Source organism: Schistocerca piceifrons, chromosome 2 (assembly GCF_021461385.2).
Source record: "Schistocerca piceifrons isolate TAMUIC-IGC-003096 chromosome 2, iqSchPice1.1, whole genome shotgun sequence".
Lineage (NCBI taxonomy): Eukaryota > Metazoa > Arthropoda > Insecta > Orthoptera > Acrididae > Schistocerca > Schistocerca piceifrons.
The window spans coordinates 711576084-711594993 of record NC_060139.1 but is presented as its reverse complement, the minus strand read 5'-3'; positions in this window follow the sequence as shown (position 1 = coordinate 711594993).

Sequence of the window (18910 nt, the reverse complement as noted above, 5' to 3'; positions counted from 1 at the left end):
TGGGTTACACTACACTTGTTCGCCCACTGCTTGAATACTGCTCACCGGTGTTGGATCCGTACCAGATAGGGTTGATAGAAGAGATAGAGAAGATCCAACGGAGAGCAACGCGCTTTGTTACAGGATCATTTCGTAATCGCTAAAGCGTTGCGGAGATGATAGATAAATTCCAGTGGAATACTTTGCAGGAAAGACTCTCAGTAGCTCGGTACGGGCTTTTGTTGAAGTTTCGAGTACATACCTTCACCGAGGAGTCAAGCAGTATATTGCTCCCTCCTACATATATCTCGCGAAGAGACCATGAGGATAAAATCAGAGAGATTAGAGCCTACACAGAGGCATACAGACAATCTTTCTTTCCACGAACAATACGAGACTGGAATAGAAGGGAGAACCGATAGAGGTACCCAAAGTACCCTCCGCCACACACCGTCAGGTGGCTTGCGGGGTATGGATGTAGATGTAGATAACAGCGGATGGATAGCACCATCGAAAGTCAGTTTAATTTTTTAAAATTAAAGAAATACAATTTGAATAGTGAAGCAGAATGTTGCTTCCCATGATTAAAAAAGCACATTTATGTACAAAATAATTAAAAAAATAATAATATAGGTGCAATGTAGGATGCTAAATCAGAATTCCTGTCTGTAGATGTGTAATGAAACGCGAATAACTCACAAACTAAGAACCCCAGCAAAACACCATTGTAATCATGTAAAAGTTTTTTGTTCGTTGATAAGTCTGCTCGTAATCGACAAGATACATTATGCAAAATTTACTTAGTGCAAGCAATCCAGCAGTGGTATCTCATAGTATCAGAGTAGTAGGTGCATAAGCGCGTGCTCTGTGAAATATTTAGGTGTATAGTTTTAACAGTTATATGCACAATAAACGCCTACTGTTTAAGTCGTTTCAAACCAATTGTGTTTGTATAAATGAAGAGACGGGTGACTTGGCATCTGACTTACTCCATTATCAAATGGTTCAAATGGCTCTGAGCACTATGGGGCTTAACTTCTGAGGTCAGCAGTCCCATAGAACTTAGAACTACTTAAACCTAACTAACCTAAGGACATCACACACATACATGCCCGAGGCAGGATTCGAACCTGCGAACGTAGCGGTCGCGCGGTTCCAGACTGAAGCGCCTAGAACCGCTCGGCCACTCGGGCCGGCGTCCATTATCAACATCGATTCTGTTTCATGTCCTTGCGTGCATGTCCGAAGGAACATTGCATCGTACTTCTTAGCAACACAGGCACTGCAATATCGTAATTATACGCGGTTACCACGTGGTGACTTTCAATTAAAATGTCCTACATCTGTACGGGAATTACATGACGTGTACGAATGTTGGTTGAGACGCAGGAACGACGACATACGGAAGTTTGGGTCTAGCCGTCAGTCGTGTACGGATAGCCAAACCGTTTTAGGCGACCGTTCGTTTAAAGCGGGAAATCCGGGATCGAGTCCAGGTCCGGCGCAAATTTTTATTGTTGTCATTCCACTATACAGCTGATGGTTGTCCGTATTCGCAAATGCGAATACGTTTCATTTAAAATTTGTGTCAAACTGTGAAAGGTGTTTTGGCATACTGATCTGCGGCTGTGTTATTGTCGGTTAATAGATTGACCTGTCATCACCTAACGTTTTAGAAGCTTTTCAGTTATATAACTTACTAAACACCATTTTAGGATGGAAGAAGGTGCATCGTGATCTACACTTGAAGAAATATAGTCGATGTTACTGACAGCTAATATTACTTTTTATCACATTTCTATCAGGCCTACTTGAGGTTATATACAGAACATTTATCAAGAAAGGCTGGAACATTTGCCAATCGGAAGTCTGATGCAAATGGTCTCTAAAACGTTTACACAGTGTATTTCCATAACCAACTACTAAGTAATACCCATTCTAATACTAATACTGCAAAGTACAAAACGAAACAAACACACACTGTAGCCACAGACAGAAAAACAGACCAAACTCCATTATAGGATGGGCAGAAGGTGTTTTGATGAGATCGTGTATCACTTCAACCACATATTTTCGTAATACATAAGAAGACATTCATAATGTTTACATTATACATGGCCAAAGGCAATCAAGGAACAAGACAGAGATGAAAAGTCGACGTCTCAAAAACAAAATCTTTGCACCAAAACAAAATTATTTACTTTCAGGTTGCTTATCTTAGTATGCTAGCACATCCTGAGCGAAAATTATACCTTTGCACCAGAATAAAATTGTATTATTTCTCAAAGTATTTAAGCTTCCAAGTGCAAAACATATGTGGCCCTAGAGTCCTAACAAATAGTTTAAATTAAATAGTTCTACATCTAAAATGACTGCATTACATTTCAAAAGATAAACGGCTCGCTTATTGGCATCTCTGGAATATGTTACAGATTAGTTGACGAACCACGCATTAGACACTGATTGCTGCCACACACACAGTGATGTATGTTACAGCGCAAGACCTAGGCAGCTACAGCGTCGGAAGTGAGTCTCTGCTGTGGCTACCAGCGGGCACACGACATTAGGCGCTAGTTCTGCTATGACATGTGGCGGCCTCGTGGCAGTCAAGATCATAATGAAACCTAAATACAAGAAATTGGTGGTATAACATTATAAAGCACACATTGGCACTGCTGCTGATCTAACAGCTCAAAATGTACTTGTTGACGAGAATTACTAACGTAAACAACGTTATTCCCATGATGTCAGTAATGATAAAATCTTATGCTCACAAAAGCAATACCAAATATTTCACCATTCATCCGTACATTTTCCCATGTTTAGAATGCACCTAGAGCAGTAAGATGATCTTAATGCTTACCGACAACAAATGCATTTGTTGATACACAGTCAGTTCCACAAGAAAGTGTACGCCATAATTTTAAATGTAACGTCCGTAGCGACATCTCTGGTACTGGTCTCGAATCTGTTCTCACTGTGCTTTTGCACCGTGTGTAGATAAACAATGTGAGAGTCGGCTGAAGTTTAAAACACGTGCTAAGTATCTGAAGTGTCACGAGGCAGTGTTCCTTGTAAATCATCCAAAGGGACCAAAGCTTTCATAGGGAGCCACTGTTAAAATTCTTAGAAAGTCAAAGACATTCGTTGCGAAGTGGGTCAAAAGAAATTTAGAGGTTGGAAACGTGGATGATTTACCGGAGAGGGGGCTAACGTGCGCGACTACAAAAACTCAGGACAATGAAATTGTGCGTCTTTTAAGATTTGTTCGAACGAGGCAAACTGGGTGCTTGAAGAGGTTAATGATCCGAAACGTCGCAGCCGCCTCTGTACAGAGTGGAAACAAGGCGATGGTGAGTCCAAAATGGATTGGCCTGCAGTGTCTCCGGGTGTAAATCCGATCGTAATGTTTGGTCGCATATTAAGATGAAGCTTAAAGGAAAGCCAATACGTACTTGGAAGCAGCTGTCATATACAATCAGGACGATATGGAGATCGTTACCGAGAGAATATGCAGAAAATCTCGTGGAAAGCATGCCAAAAAGTGTCAAGCTATAATCGATAATGGCGGCGATTGGATTAACTAATAGGTAATCGTCCAATTAGTTATAACGTGTATTTTCATGTAAACATATATTTATAATAGTGCCTTATTTCATACGGATAACGGCGTACACTTCCTTGTGGAGCTGACTGAATCACATGGCGATTGCCCAAAGGAGTAACAAAAACACCTGAGAATGTGGACCTGTTGAAACATGTTTCTTAGTGTCATCGTGATACTCAGTCTTGGGTCAATTAGTAACTTAGAAATAATCCGACCCCATGGAGCAAGGTCATAATTTTTCATTTAAGCACTACATTTCTCTGTGTAAGACTTCAACTTCAATTACGGCGTCAGTAGGTAGATGCTGAATTGCCTTGCTAAGAAACTGTGCTATTATTTCTAAAGACAAAAGTTATGTGGATGGCAAATCATCTTACTTTCGCTACATCTTATGCGGCAATCAGCCAAACATTATAATGACCATATTAACTTAATATTGGAGTTGAAAACGTTTGTCATCTATTGCTATCACTCAATAGACACCACATGGCACGTTGCTCCATACATCGTCATTTTAAAGAAAATTTTAACATACTGTCTCAAAATTGCCCTGCACTCGTACATCACCGTGAAGCAAAACTGTACCAGATTGCCTCGTATAACACTACGTTACAGCTAAAGTGAAACAAACTGCCCAGTAGGGTCAATAATGATCAATTTACAGGACGAATACCATTACCTCTGGTGGGGAGGGGGGTGGACAATTATGGTCAATTTGCAGGGTGACCACAACTACCGCTGTCGGATGGTGGAATTACACCAGTCATCAAAATGACACAGACAATAACAATAAGGCATTTTAATGGAATTAAAACGAATACCACCATGATGTCACGGATTCTGCCATCTTGGATTCTGACATCATGTGGATAAGGTCAATGACCTATGTGTGATGTCATGATGATGTTATAGTAATGGTGATGTGACTTTCACATCATGGATACGGTGCAGACCTGCACACATGAGCCTCCCGGTGTAGCCGTGCGGTTCTAGGCGCTTCAGTCTGGAACCGCGTGACCGCTACGGTCGCAGGTTCGAATTCTGCCTCGGGCATGGATGTGTGTGATGTTCTTAGTTCAGTTAGGTTTAAGTAGTTCTAAGTTCTAGGGGACTGATGACTACAGATGTTAAGTCCCATAGTGCTCAGAGCCTTTTGAAGCATTTTTTTGCAAACATGACGTCACAAATCTGAGCATTTTGCTTGTTGGAAAAAGTCTTGACTTTCCGTCGCCAATAAATGCCAGCATACTGGTAATCGCTTTCGCTTGTTCTAACAAGTCGTAGCTAGAGAGGACAAGTGTCAGTTTGCTTAGTCCACGTCATGATTAAACTTTCTGACGTCTACGAAAGTGCACTGACGGAGTCTCCAAGCTTGTCGTATTTCGCCTTGTCGGGGTATATGCACATTCACTGTAACGACAGTTCTTATGTAACTAATCATTTTCGCCCCGCTCAGTGGTTTTCTGACGGTAGTGGTAGTCAACTATCAACTGACCATCATTGCCCCAAATTAAATTTGGGGTAATGGTATCCCGTTTTCTAATGGTTTGTGCGAATGAAATTGTAATCCGTTACGTCCCATTCTGTTCCATTTTATTGAATGAAATTACGATCCATTTCTTTTCTATCTTTCGCATTCGAATCCATTCTGTTTTGATCTCTTCCATTCTGACCTGTTTCATTCCTTTTTTTGAATGGTCTGTGCGAATGACGTTCTGATACATCCCATTCTCCTTTTTGAACGAAATTCTGATCCATTCTGTTCTGTTCCTATCAGTTCCGTTTCTTTCTGTGGTGTGTGGGGATGAAATTCTGATCTGTTCGATTCTGTTCCATCATTTCCCCACTCAGCTGTATCAACCATGCGTTTGGGTACCTGTAATGCCAATCACCCACTGCACATACACACTGAAAGCTACTGGTCTCACAATACTGTTTTAAGAAATAGATCTGACACCCTCAGTGGCTGACACCTTAATTAACTGACGCCTCCAGCAGGTGGAACATGCAGTAGATGACACACTCAGTTTCTGACACACCCAGTACCTAGTATGACCAACTCTCCCAATTTCCTGGTATCTCCTATATTGCAGCAATTTTTAATCCTTCTGGCTCAGTAGTGGCAATATGGCTGATATGTTTATTTTATTAAAACTTATGGAAAAATTAAGTTACAACAGCAGCATCACGTATGTTTTGCTCTCAAAACCTGACATATATTGAGAAATAGTTCAATTTTATTTTGGTGCAAGGTTCTAATCCTCGTTCATGATCAGACAACTGTAATTGTACTTGTGTATTATGATAAGCAATATCCATGTGTTCTCTGCTTATTTTGATAAATAATTTTGTGTAGAAGCCAATATTGTATTTTTTGCAATATAGACTTTTCATTTTTGTCTTGTTCCACTATTGTATTTGGCGATGTTGCTGGTACAAATAACCATTCGATATTCCAGGCATTATGAAGCTCTCCTTGTATATTACGGAACCATGTGGTTTAAGTGATACAAATAAATTGTTCTAAGAGTCTCTTCAAAACAACTTCATTCCGTCCTATAAAACCGCTTGCTCAGTTTGTTTGCCTCTGGCTGTGTTGTGTGTTTTTACATGTTGTATTTTGCAGCATTATGATTATAGTAGTTGATTATGATAATACAGCATGTAAGTTGGAATGGTAAGGAGCGTAGGAGTGGGGGAGAGGGTGGTGCTATTGGCTTTGCTGGAGAAATCTACACTCCTGGAAATTGAAATAAGAACACCTTGAATTCATTGTCCCGGGAAGGGGAAACTTTATTGACACATTGCTGGGGTCAGATACATCACATGATCACACTGACAGAACCACAGGCACATAGACACAGGCAACAGAGCATGCACATTGTCGGCACTAGTACAGTGTATATCCAGCTTTCGCAGCAATGCAGGCTGCTATTCTCCCATGGAGACGATCGTAGAGATGCTGGATGTATTCCTGTGGAACGGCTTGCCATGCCATTTCCACCTGGCGCCTCAGTTGGACCAGCGTTCGTGCTGGACGTGCAGACCGCGTGAGACGACGCTTCATCCAGTCCCAAACATGCTCAATGGGGGACAGATCCGGAGATCTTGCTGGCCAGGGTAGTTGACTTACACCCTCCAGAGCACGTTGGGTGGCACGGGATACATGCGGACGTGCATTGTCCTGTTGGAACAGCAAGTTCCCTTGCCGGTCTACGAATGGTAGAACGATGGGTTCGATGACGGTTTGGATGTACCGTGCACTATTCAGTGTCCCCTCGACGATCACCAGTGGTGTACGGCCAGTGTAGGAGATCGCTCCCCTCACCATGATGCCGGGTGTTGGCCCTGTGTGCCTCGGTCGTATGCAGTCCTGATTGTGGCGCTCACCTGCACGGCGCCAAACACGCATACGACCATCATTGGCACCAAGGCAGAAGCGACTCTCATCGCTGAAGACGACACGTCTCCATTCGTCCCTCCATTCACGCCTGTCGCGACACCACTGGAGGCGGGCTGCACGATGTTGGGGCGTGAGCGGAAGACGGCCTAACGGTGTGCGGGACCGTAGCCCAGCTTCATGGAGACGGTTGCGAATGGTCCTCGCCGATACCCCAGGAGCAACAGTGTCCCTAATTTGCTGGGAAGTGGCGCTGCGGTCCCCTACGGCACTGCGTAGGATCCTACGGTCTTGGCGTGCATCCGTGCGTCGCTGCGGTCCGGTCCCAGGTCGACGGGCACGTGCACCTTCCGCCGACCACTGGCGACAACATCGATGTACTGTGGAGACCTCACGCCCCACGTGTTGAGCAATTCGGCGGTACGTCCACCCGGCCTCCCGCATGCCCACTATACGCCCTCGCTCAAAGTCCGTCAACTGCACATACGGTTCACGTCCACGCTGTCGTGGCATGCTACCAGTGTTAAAGACTGAGATGGAGCTCCGTATGCCACGGCAAACTGGCTGACACTGACGGCGGCGGTGCACAAATGCTGCGCAGCTAGCGCCATTCGACGGCCAACACCGCGGTTCCTGGTGTGTCCGCTGTGCCGTGCGTGTGATAATTGCTTGTACAGCCCTCCCGCAGTGTCCGGAGCAAGTAAGGTGGGTCTGACACACCGGTGTCAATGTGTTCTTTTTTCCATTTCCAGGAGTGTATATTAATCATTTATTAATAAAAGAAAAAATCTAAACATTAAACGCAATTATAAAAGGAAATTCACACTGGCTGGGCACAGTACTGCAGTTTGGCCTCAGAGTACACTTTATCATATTTGTCCATAAGACAAGAAATTTTAAGTATTCAGCTTCAAGTAGAAATATATTGAATGTCATTTAACCACAAGAAAATGAATATTTGGCCTAACAACTGGTAGCAAAATACAGGGAAATCCGATTTGGCACATCTATATTTATGAAACTAATAAACATATACAATGAATTTTGTGTTTTTATGACGGGAAACTCAAAAAGTTTTTTTGTCGTAGGTGTTCAATATGCCCCCTTAAGCTGCACGGTGTATGTCAATGCGGTGTTCGAATTGTTCCCACACTGCAGTGAGAATATCTTGAGCTACAGCTTCCACAGCTGCTGTTATGCGATGTCTCAGTTCTTTCATTGTTGTTGGTAACGGAGGCACATAAACAGAGTTTTTTATAAACCCCCACAAGAAATAATCATATACAGTCAGATCTGGTGACACTGAAGTACAGTAATGTAAGGTTCAATCATTTGGTCCAGTGCGACCGATCCATCGTTCAGTAATCCTTTGATTTAAAAATTCCCGAACTTCTAGATGCCGTAGTGGCGGTGCCAAATCCTGTTTGGTAAATGAACTTGTTCAAATCAGTCTTCAACTGTGGGAAAAGAAAGTTCTCAAGCATATCGAGATATATGCTTCTTGTAGCAGTGTTCTCGTGAAATAAAAATGGACCATACACCTTTTCCCGGGGAACTGCCCGTAACACATTAAATTTTCAAGAGCCCCTCTCACGTTGTACAACTTCATGTGGTTGTTCCTTACCCCATACTGTCACATTATGACGGTTCACCTTTCCATTTAAATGGAATGTGGTCTCGTGACTAAACGTCTTGCCAAGAACGAAATTGCAGAACTCCACACGTTGTTGTCTGTCATCTTCACGAAGAGCTTGCTGTAGCTGAATATTGTATGGTTTCATGTGTAAACATGGACGCAGCACATGCTAGACGGACATCGGGGACATGTTGAGCTGTCGAGCTGCGCGGCGAACCAATTTCTGCGGACTCCTTGTGAAACTATGGTGGATGATTTTGACATCTGTGTCAGACACTCGGGGGCGGCCCGGCAATTTGCCTTTACACAAACAACGTGTTTCTCGGAATTGTTCATGCCATCGTCTATTGCTCTATGCTGTAGGAGTATCCACGCCATATATAGTACGAAAGTCACGCTGAACAGTTATTACTGACCCGCAATGCGCAAAACGTAGTACACAGAACGCTTTTTGTTGTTCCGACACCATTTCTACTAGAACTGAAGTTGGCGCATACTGCTGGTACTTAGCGGGAACCATGTGAAGCTTGATAGTTTGCTTTCTCTGACTGTATATTGTTCACTCACATATTCTAAATAACATAAAAATTATAAATTTTTAAAAAAATTGGGTGATTGTTTTTGATACACCCAGTATATGTAGCTGTAGTATCTCATGCACATTACATAGAAAACTTAACAAAACACAGGCATACTCTTAAGGCACATTTATTGACCAAAGGTGATGACAAAACTGAATGCAAATGATTAACGTAAAACCATATACCGTCATAATAAATATTTAAATGTACTGTTACTGAAACTTCGCAACCGGTGATATTTTCTGGTTATGAACTGCGAAACGAATTTACATGCAATCACCAAATTGTTTAAAATAAATGTTCACATAACAACTTGAGAGAATAAAAACATACATACATGACGTACATCAGTTACATTATCCTCAGTGCAACTGATGGACTAAACTTGACAGATTGAAGTTGTGACTCATTTACAACCGGACACGAAATTGTTTTTAAAATAAATATCCAACACACACCTCTGCAAATAAAAATATGCATGACATGTACATCAGTTAGTTTAATACGCGTCGAAGTCTTTATATACAGGCTTTGCACAACTAGTGCACTAAACCTTACAGAATCGAACAGTAGCAACCCGAGATCAATAGCTTCACATACATGGAACCATCTTTCAGTCAACCTGAGTGCTACCAGCGGAATAAATACACAGAGGGGTCCAAAAAGATGTATCCACTGTTTAAAAGTCCAAAACGTGCAAACTGATTGGCGGAATTGTCTCATTTTTGGTGAAAGTGTAGCCTAAAGTTCAAGTTAAAGATATCACTGTAGGTTTTCGAAATGGTCACCATTTACATCCACACACAAACAATGCCGCCGAACTGCAGCACTAACTACTGACTGCTACGTGTTCAGTTGGATATTTGCACATGAACGTACAATGGATTCTCGAAGTTCATCCAATGTGCGTGGCTTTTGTCGATAAACGACGTCCCCACAGGTAAAAGTCCAGTTAGATCTGGGGAACGTGGTGGATACTCCACAGCACCTCTACGGCCTATCCATCTTCCTGGTAGATTTTCGTCGAGATACGCCTTAACACGATTTTGGTAGTCGGCTGGGGCACCATGTTGTTGAAAGTAAACTCTTCCGTCTCCATACAAGTCACAGATGGCAGGTAAAATGGATGTCTGAAGCTTCGGAAGGTACACCTCACCGGTAACAGTGCCGTCAAAGAAGAATGGCCCAATCAAGCCCCGGTAAGACAACCCACACCACACATTTACTCCTGGCAAATTCACGGCTTTGTCTACATGGACGTTCGGATTTTCGGCGGCCCAGTAGATGCAGTTGTGGAGATTTACTGTACCATTGAGTTTGAACTGTGCCTCATCAGACCACACAATCATCTCCGCAAATTCTTCATCGTTGCGCACCATGTTGGTAAACCACTCGCAGTACTTCATTCTAAGATCTGGGTCGTCCTCGTTCATTGCGTGTAGCAATCGTGGGATGTAACACTTCCAGTTTGATGTCTTCAAAATTCACCGAACACTTGACCGAGTCACTCCAGTTTCACGGGCACCGCTGTCTCACAGACTTCTGTGGTGAGCGAGTGAATTGTTGTAACACACGTCGGGAGTTAGCTGGACTTGTTACTGTTAGAGATCGTCCAGATTGTTGTTTGTGTACATCTTTAACACAGCCTTCGGCTTCAAATGTGTCTCGAATGCGACGAATCGTTAAGCGTGTCGTTGGCTCTGTTTGATACTCGTTTTCCATTGCCGTTGAACCTCATTAATGTTTTCGTTCTTAAAACACCACTTCAAAACTGACTTCCCTTCATCGAATGCAAGCCTTGCGCTAGTCATGTTTACTCGAATAACTAGGTGCAACTAAGAACAAAACACTGACTATCTGGCAACTGTCATCTGACAAAACAAAACAACGCAATAAAAGGCTTGTGTGGCGATTGCCGGAACTACAAACTATTACACTACCAAAGATGAGACAAGTCCGTCAATTAGTTTACCAGTTATGGATTTTAAACAGTGGATACATTTTTTGGACGCCTCTGTATAATGGCAATGGAATAGTGAGAAACTTGACAATTAGGCTTCTCAATAAAACATAATAGTCTTTTGTAGCATGTAAAACACACAGTTACAGACACAGGCAGACAAACGACAAGCCAAGCTGAACACCAAATTCAATCAACAGAGGCGAACGAGGAAAGAAATTCCCATTTGAAAACAGACCACTCACTTGTATGACAGCACCATGCCCTGAGATACACAGTTTAACAAAACAGTTGGTCAGGTACAGCAGCCAGCACTAACATAACTCACTGAACTAGGCAAACATAACATCAAAGACACAAAAAAAAAAAAAAAAACGTCGCACGAACCGCTCGCAAACGTGATCACTGTTTTGTAGCCACAGACATAACTTTAGCAGCCATACCAAGAGTGATGTGACAGGCGTAACATGTACCTGGGCACCGCACTGCACACACAACAGCATGATGGTGGCAAGCTGCCAGTCCACACCCATCGCCAGTGTGTCTGCAGCATCCCTCCAGGCCTTGTATTTTGTAGACGGCACCGCGGTAGTGGCAGGCAAGCAGCCTGCAGTCAGTTACGGTTATGCCAGAACTTCCATACTCGCGCCGCACTGCGTGCCCGCTACCGAGAAGTGGCACGCAAACAAACAGCCTACATTCAGGGGGCGCGACTCAGGGCTGCCCTCATCGCTCACAGTGGTGGGCGCAACTCGAAGACACTAGCTGGCTGGTGCCCAATGCACTCCAGCAGACGATGTTCATAGGCTGACTTCAGACTCAGAGCCCGCAGCAGCCAATGCTGCTGAACTTTCTCTTAGGACACAGAAAAGAAGCCCCACAGTGCACTCGTGGGAAGGTTCTGAGATATCGATACCTAGAGATATGCTACCATGGCTCCTAAATGTCCAAGAGAGCCTTGGCGACATAGTTCCGATCTGTAAATGTTGCAACTTTCGTGGAAAGCCTTTTTTCACAACCTCAAGCAGACCTAGTTCAAATGTGAAAAAAGTAATGTTAGCATGTCAGTAGCATCAGTTACATTTTTTTGTGTAGTGTAGAACAGGATGCATCACCTCTTCCAGCCTAAATGGTGCTTTCTCTGGTGACACGTTGCTGAGAAGCTTCTAAAATGTCAGGGTGATGATAGTTCTTTCTGTGAACCACGAATAACGTAGCCTCGGGTAGAAAAGGCAATAATATGTTGCTGTTCTTGTGTTATTCCAAAATTAAGCTCCAGTGTTCCTTTAGACATGCGTGTTGCCCGAGGCACAGGCACTGCGGCGACTGCACCCGTTATGAAATACGTGGAATGTATTTGCAGTTGCGAATGTGGACAATCATCAGCCGTATATTAGACTGACGCCAGTGAAAATCTGGCCTGCACCGGAACTCGAACCTGGATTTCCCGCTTTATGCGAGTGGTCGCCTTAACTGCTTTGACTACCAGTGGACGCCTCAGGACTACATCGAAACTGCCACATGTTGTCGTTCCTCTGTCACAACCAGTACTCGTACACACATTACGCAATTCCCGTACGGGGGAGGACATTTGTTAACAAGACAGGCAATGCACTATCGTATTTCCAGAAATTTATGACATTGAATTAACGTTTTAACAGTTCACAAGCATTATAGAACAATTTGTATGTGGAAAGTGTTTAATTTTAGGGTCCGTTGTGCCTTACTCCAAGTATAGCACAGAGATCGAATTGTCGCAAGACAGCCAATGATCTCTTCAGTACAGATGCACACCACGTTCGAACTCTTACGGGAATCGGCGAAATACAGCGAAAAATAAGAAGAATGGGTGGGACACTATATAGGTTGTGTGTGGATAAATTTAGAATCTGACTGTGACAGCATATACGCCAAACTTCGTAGCACTGTCCTAACGGATATGTTCGTTGTACGTCCTACTTAGATTTATGTGGTTTTTCAGGCAGTGCTGCTTGTCTGTTAGCAATCCATGCAAACACCGCTGCTATCGGTCGCTAAGTGAAGGCTGTCGGCCACTGCGTTGGGCGTGGTGAGGTGTAATGCCTGAAATTTGGTCTTCTCGCTACACTCTTGACACTGTATATCTCGGAATACTGAGTTTCCTAACGATTTCTGAAATGGAATGGCCCAATCGTGTAGTTCTAACTACTTTTGCACGTTAAAGTTCTATTGATTCCCGTCCTGCAGCCATAAATGCACCGGAAACCATTTGACATGAATCAGCTGCGTACAGTCCGCCCCCGGTAGCTGAGTGGTCAGCGCAACAGAATGTCAATCGTAAGGGCCCGGGTTCGATTCCTAGCTGGGTCGGAGATTTCAGTCCGCCTTTAGCCGCGGAGCAGCTCGGACTTGTTTACGTCGGGGCTGCGAACGTTCGCGGAAGAAGCGGTGTTTACACCGTCGTTACTCGCGTGTGTTACTGTTTGAATCGAACGCAATGGCACACAATTTCCGAAACACCACGATACAGTTCACGTTCTGTAACGAGTATGCAAGACCGAAGGCTTTCGAAATCGAACTTTTCTTGAGGGACGAAGTGCATCTTAATTACACGGAGATTATTGGAATTCATTTATCAATCGTGAGCAGCACTCTTTACGTAAAGATGATTGATGACGCAGCATGCTATAGGATCATTGAAGCCGCCAAACGAGGATTCCAGTTCCGACCTCCGATGGTCATATTGGCGAAGTTTTAGTCGCTCATTCGGGCCTGGGAGTGCGTACGATTCGAGTCTTCGAGCTGCCTTTCGAGGTACCCGAATCATTGGTCACTGAATCACTCCAGTCATATGGCAGAGTTATTAGTCATACGGCCGAACGTTGGGCAAGTTTTAGCACGTATCCAGTGCTCAATGGTGTCCGACAGGTGCGAATTGCCCTTACGAAGCATGTGCCATCGTACATAAACATCGGCGGCTGTAGAGCTATTGTTATCTATGATGGACAGCCCCGGACATGCTCCGGGTGTGGTGGTGAAGGACATCTGCGATCTGCGTGTATGCAGAGGAGACTGGTGCAAATCCCCAGCGGAGACTTCCAGAATCCGACTACACCAACGTCACTGCCGATGACTTACGTGACGGCGCTTCGCGGGGAGGTGACGCCGAGGTCGGAACACCCTATCGAACCGACGCCCCAGTTGATTGAGGAGCCGTCGGACCCCACTGAAGAAGGAATGGCTCCGACCAACCTCCAATCCCAGACATTACAGGCGGTGCAGAAAGAGGATGACAGCATCCCAGTAGGCATGGAAGCTGAAGTGGAACGGCCCCAGGGCATTGTGGCGGCGGCGGGAACGCAGGAGATACAAGATTCGCCAACACCAGAGGCCGAGGTTAGGGCCCGCAAACAACGCTCGCCAAAACGCCGCAAGAAGCGCCGACTAAACTCTGCGGAGACGCTCCCTTCTCTTCTTGGGAGCCCAGATGAGTCTAACTCTATGGACCTGTCTGACTTGGAACCACAAGCTTCGGATGTCGCAGACCATATGACTTCGGACGGTGAAAAGATGTCATGTCGTTCAGATGACGCATCCGCTCAGGGGCCTGATACCCCTTCTGCGGCGGAGTCTAATGCTGCGAAAGAACAGCAGATGCCACACATCAATGCCGCACTGGAAAATTTGGAGCATCCCAATAATATCAGATGGTATGAACAGGACGACGAAATCACCGATGCGGACCATTCTATTGGTGGGGACTTGCATCCGTCCGCATCTCAAGACACCTAATGCCGCAGGGACACGTCCGTCGGGCGACCCTCTGCGGATGTGCAAAGGGACTATCGATACGGTGAAACTATGCCATTTTAACATCATGTGGAGATGACAGCTACTCGACCCCAGGCATACAGAATAGGGACAGTGAATGTAAATACCATTAGATCGCCTGTGAAACAGCAGTTGTTTAGGGACATGATATACGCGTCGGATGTGGATATACTGATGGTGCAGGAAATTTACATTCCTGAGTTCCAGGAAGTACATGGATACGTCACCTACACCTCGCCGCACTCGAACAACGACAGTGGAACGGCGATATTGGTCCGGGACGGGATTCCGGTTCGCGACCTGGCTTATCTACCTTCGGCACGAGAACTGGCGATAACTGTTAATAGAATTCGCATTCTCAATGTTTATGCCCCTTCCGGCACAGACAACAGACGGGCGCGTGCGAGATATTATTCGGAAGAGATTGTGCCCTTATTTACCGGCAGATTCGATCATTTCATTATAGGTGGTGACCTCAACTGTGTTTTAGCCCAAAAAGACCAGACTCCACATTACAATACCTGTCGTGAATTGCACGTGCTATGCCGGGATCTGGAGTTAAGCGACACCTGGGACTTGATGCATAGGAACCGTGAGGGCTATACTTTTTTTACCAGTCACTCGGCGAGCAGACTCGATCGAATATATGTTTCGGTTGGCCTACAGGATAAGGTGGTCGACGCGGAACGATGGCCTGCGGCATTTACTGATCATCTGGCTTACATTTGTACCATATTACCCCCTAGGCAAAGTGTGTGGAGAAGCCGCGGGACATGGAAGCTCAATTCGTCACTTTTGGCGGACCTCGAATGTCGTCAGAGAGTCGAGGCGGTATGGACCACATGTCAACGCCGTCTACCAACATATACCTCCGTGCTTCAATGGTGGCTAGAGTGTACTAAGCCGGCAATAAGAAGAGCTCTAATACAGTATGGTCGGGATAAGACGAGATGGCAAAGAGACACTCTTGATTACTATTACACCATACTTCGTGACCTGTCATTCCAGGTGCCGTCTGCAGAACATCATGCGGAAGTTCATCGTGTCAAGGCACAAATCCTATCGATCACGCGACGACGACTGGGTGGCATCCCAATACGGGCAAGATGTCTTGACACCATCACTGGGGAACGTACCTCGATGCACCATGTGTCGTGGGAACACAAACGTTACCGCCGGGCATTAGTAACAGTGCTCCACGGTTTAGACGGCCGTCAACTGACAACACAACAGAACATTGAAAAAGAATTTTTAGAGCATTTCCGCCATCTCTATGCCGGTACACCGACAGACCGTCGGGTGGGGGAAGAGATACTTCAACATCTGCAAACGACACTGACAGAGACGGATAAGGCAGCGCTTATGGAGCCACTCACAGAAGACGATATAAAGGCGGCACTCACAAAAGGAGCGGCCCATAAATCACCAGGGCCAGATGGGATTACGCTAGAGTTTTATCGAGAATTCGTGGACATGATGATGCCACAGTTGGTGTCGATGTACAATGAGGCGATGCGTCCGGACATGCGCCTACCGTCGGATTTTGTGACGGGCTTTCTTCTTCCCATCCCGAAGATGGTGGGGAGTCGCAGTGTTAATCAATATCGGCCTCTCACTATGCTAAACACCGACTATAAAATCTTTGCACGACTACTAGCGTCTCGTCTCAAGCTGGCGATATCCAGGACAATATCCCCTGATCAGGCTTGCCTAGGGGTGCGAAGCAAACATCTCCTCGGCGTTAAGTGAATACCGTGACGTTATCGCTCTTTCGGAAACGTGTAAAATGCGAGTAGCGATGATATCTGTGGACTTCGATCGTGCGTTCGACAGGATAAACCATGAATTCTTGTCGTTAGTCATGAGCCGAATGGCGATTCCACCTGTCTTCATCTCCATCGTTATGAGGCTCATACGGGGGGCTACATCGAAGGTAATTGTAAACGGTCGGGAAGCGGGCTCGATTCCTATTAACAGCTCAGTCCGACAGGGGTGCCCACTGTCCATGATGCTGTTCGCGATAGCACTTGAGTCGCTGATGTGTGTTACGAGGCGCTCACTAACTGGGATAGCGCTTAATGAGAACTCTTTCGCTTGTCGCGCATATGCGGACGACCTGATCCTTCTCGTCCGATCAGGATATGAAGTGCGTCAGGCTGTTGAACATCTAGACTCTTACGGGACGGCGGCAGGCAGTGTCGTTAACATGACGAAATCCAAAATTATGCACATTGGACGGGGTCTGGAAGACATACTGGGACCGTTTCAGACGGTGGAATCGCTGAGATGTCTGGGGATCACATTTACCCGTTCACTACGGCGGTCAGCGGCGGCGAGTTATCGGCGGCTTCTGCAGAATGTTCGTCTGACGATACGCAACAACTCACTGAGAGCCTTTGACATGATCCAACGTGTGGCATACACTAACGTGCACATAGCGTCACGACTGCCCCATTTAGCGCAGATCCTACCAATACCGAAGGGTATTGCAGACCGCCTCATGGCTGCCTTTGGTTACTATGTTAGTACTGGGATGTTATTTAAGATCAAATATGACACGTTAACGCTACAGTTCCGGAACGGAGGACTCAACCTCACAAACGTGCGAAACAAAGCTCTGGCGCTTTACATGCGAGCGATGATACGAAATTGGCAACAACGTAAGCATACCATAACGTCACCTCTGATATAAGTACTAGTTCCGCCTTCGTACGAACCCCCTATTGCGGTGGGCAATATTTCGCCTTCTCTTGCACACATTGCCTCATTTCTTGTTGATTACAGTTATGTTCGTCTGGAAGTACCTTCGACGAGAATACCCACGACTCGGGAGATCTGTAGGTGCTTGATGGATCAACATGGCCGCAACTTAATGGAATTCAAATATCCGTCGAGAACGTGGAACCACATTTGGTGTGCAGTGCATACTCCATTACTGTCAACAGCAGCGAGATCGATGTGGTATATTCTTATAAACCGTAAACTTGTGACCAGGAGTCGATTACATACAATTCATATGGTCGATTCTCCTCTTTGCACAGACTGTGGACTGTTAGCAACGGAAGAACATGGTTTAGTGTGTGGCGCAGCGAGGGATGTCTGGATGCTGACGCGTCGAATACTGGCCATCCTTCGGCGCACTAACTACACAGAAATCACATCGGATGTACTCTTTCTACCGGACAAGACCTTTTTTTCCCAAACAAAAGACGTATGCGGTCAATTGGATCGCTGGACATGCGACGAAATATTTGTATTCGTACGATATTAAGTCCGTGATGGATTATTGGATATATTTACAAGAACAACACGAGCTCATACGGAGTCATACGAAATACAGGACTTACTTTTCCAATTTTTTAGGCAGTGTTTTTCACAATCCGCCCTACAGCTGTGGTGTCCCACAACTGAGAAGACTCCTGCAGCAGAACGACTAGAGACAGTACTGTGCGGTTCAATTAAATTGGCACATGGCACACTGAGGAGAAAACTGGCCCCTACCTGTTGGCGCCAGTTATGACTGGATTATGTTTACGTGAAAAAAAAACCGATGGTAACCACCGAAACCGCCTCAGATAATGGTCCTTCGAATGGTCGACGCAGGAGAATTACATGCCGCCCACATTGGCAGATATGGTCAAGATTATATGGCTTGCTGCCAGATTTATGATGCGACACCGCGTGCTGCAGGGATTGTGATGCAGAAGATAACTTCATTTTCACTCCCGCCCGTGACTAGGATTGTCATTTACTTTATTCATGTCACGAAAAAAGAAAAAAAAAGAGGGCGGCCTTTACGTTGATTTTATATTTTATGGTTTCCAAATTGTTTTTGCTGTTTCGATACTTTCCCATAGGACAGCACAATTGTACAAATAAAGATTGTTTGTTTACCCTGCCTTCCGGTACCAGAAAAAAAGAAAGTGGTCGCGCTGTT